This window comes from Cryptomeria japonica, chromosome 8, assembly GCF_030272615.1.
Source record: "Cryptomeria japonica chromosome 8, Sugi_1.0, whole genome shotgun sequence".
In the NCBI taxonomy this organism is placed as follows: domain Eukaryota; kingdom Viridiplantae; phylum Streptophyta; class Pinopsida; order Cupressales; family Cupressaceae; genus Cryptomeria; species Cryptomeria japonica.
Genome location: NC_081412.1, coordinates 466346514 through 466349036, shown reverse-complemented (window position 1 = coordinate 466349036; position 2523 = coordinate 466346514). Strand labels below are relative to the sequence as shown.

The following is a 2523-nucleotide window of genomic DNA, read 5'->3' as shown; positions in this document are numbered from 1 at the left end:
CCTTGTGTAGCAAAGTGGCAAGTAAAGAGAGGCCAATCAGATGACAATCCCACACCAAGTTGACAAGTTGACATCTTAGTGGTAGAGTTGAAGCTAGAATAAACTAGAGTTGTTAGAATTTTTACATATCGAAGTTAGCTTACACTATTGTTTGCATCATAATGTTCTAAATCTAAATATGTTAGAAGCATGTCCAAATTTGGTTAATGACCCCTTTCTAACCTAAATGCCAACAACTAATGCCTTAATCATTTCCTAAATCAATTATGCACAAATTCCTTAATTAGAGGGCCACATGCTACTTAAAGTGTCACAAGATCAAGATGAGTGTAAACACAAGATCAACACACATAATAAATGATGCTACCTAACACACCTATATCTCCTTTTACATCCAAATACAAACAATTTTAATTCTCTATTGCTCTAAAGATAGTTTAGAGCTAAGATTTTATTAAATTTGATTAGTAATATTCTATTAAAAATTGTTTCTTATTGCATGCCTCACCTTTCTCTCTCATTTTACACTGTCACCATAATAATTATTCAAAAATTATTTTCCTTTCTTCACATTTCCTTCGAAACTAATTTTGACTTTCTTATGCTCTTTTACTTTTTTATTATTAATATTATTTTTTAGATTTTGTTTAATTAAGGTAAATTTTACCATGATAATATTTGAAAAGATAAACCTTTTAACTTTAGGTCATAGGGTGTGCTTCTCAAAATCTTGCGTGGAAATTTCAAATCCCTTCAATTTTTTTACAGTAGCTTACTTGGCACACCCTTGCCTATAACTAAGGTTTCAGGGCCACATCATCAAATATGATGTCACATCAGCATGCTTTTTACCAAGGTGTCCAAAACAGCCCAAAAACAAAGTGAGACCAATAGGTGTACAAAAGGGCCCAATACTTGTGCAACTGATGTGGCATCACATGTTTGGTTACTTTTCACAACAAATTATATATTTCATTCAATTATTAGTACTTTTCACAACAAATTATATATTTCAAATATGAAGTATTAAACCAACAACTTCTATCACAAAAATTGAAACACACTCAATTTACAATTGAAATATTATTAACCAAATTTAATCAAATCTTAGCTCTAAACTACCCTTGTGCAATAGAGAATACATGAAATGTGGAAGGCATGCAATAGTAAATAGTTCTAAATTGATGGGACCATAGCCTAACTACAGTGCACACGTTTAGCGGCAGAAGTGTGTAGAGTATACGATCGAGCAGTTAGGGTTTTCGTCTAGGGCATCGCTGCCCGGGTCTATAAATTTTGGATGTGGCGGATGTTTTAGCTGGTAAGCCTACAGAAGTGCATGATGCCCTTTCTTTTGTTTTTTCAATTTTTCATTTCGAATGTTTAGGGTTTTGGAATAATGGGATTTGACTGTAGGAACCATCATTCATAGCCTTCGATGATGGAGCCTGCAATTTTTCACCGGTTTATTATTTCTAGGGTTTCGGAAGCTTTAGCTATGGCGACAAACGATCTTCCATTCAATCCTATTATATCTAGGGTTCCTATATTTACTTTCACCAACAGTAGTGTCTAGAGCAGACTGTCGAGTATTTAGGGCTGCGCTGTCCAGGGTTTATGAGTTTTGGATACAGAGGAAGCATGGGTAGGTGAATGCTTAACCTTTCCGTAAAGCAAAGTAGGGTTTTTATGTGGACGGCTGACGGAGCGGACATTATCAAAAAATGTCTTAGATTGAATATGAAAAGTCGGAATCTTCCATTTTTGCTCCCTCAAAGATTTAGTGATGTTGCATAAATGTATTACGCACCGCCTCTAGCACGCGCATATTCATACATATATGTTTTTGTAAATCAGGGCCCAAGGTTTTATTGCCATATATTTTTCATAAGGCGGCATGTATTAAGTCCGAGGGACACCATGTGGAGAAATAGGTGCTGAGGGCAAATTTGAGACTGTATTTCTTTTTCTCTGTATTTTGCTTTTTCTGTTCTAGGGGTTTGGCTCTTTATGCTGGTGTTTTTTCCATTTATTGCGAAGTGCTGCAGATTTGGGTTTTTTTTTTTGTATTTTGTTTTCTCAATCGAAACAATGAAAACATTAAAAAGAAGGAAGCGCTCCAGATTTGTGTTAGGTTTTTTTTTTAAAATAATTTTCACAATGAAAAGATTGAAGTGATGAAGGCAGTCACCAGACTGAAAGTAACCAGTAATTTTTGGTTGGTTCTTAAATTTCTTGTCAACTGCAATATTTGTTTTCAACAGTAAAATGCTTTATACCTAGTTATTTTACAGGGTGGGGGGTGGTGAACAATTTGTTTTAGAGATATAATTTTTTTGTCTTGTTATATGCGTTTGCTAGTAATTTGTTGTGACATTTGGTGACTAATTAGCCATTCATACGTCTGTATGACAGTGTATGGTTGGTCAGTAAGATCACCTAAATCAATTTTGGGCATCTCTGCACCGTGGAAACCCTGTCTTTGTTTTCCTGGAGAAGATTTATGCCCTACATGTACGCATC

At 34.9% G+C, this 2523-nt stretch overlaps 1 long non-coding RNA gene across 1 annotated transcript; it reads left to right on the top strand.

Moving 5' to 3' along the window:
• Positions 1 to 1147: 1147 nt before the first annotated feature.
• Positions 1148 to 1953, top strand: LOC131034960 (uncharacterized). The gene is made up of 2 exons (XR_009103871.2): positions 1148 to 1321; positions 1417 to 1953. It is a non-coding gene; the product is annotated as an uncharacterized LOC131034960 (long non-coding RNA).
• Positions 1954 to 2523: the final 570 nt, after the last annotated feature.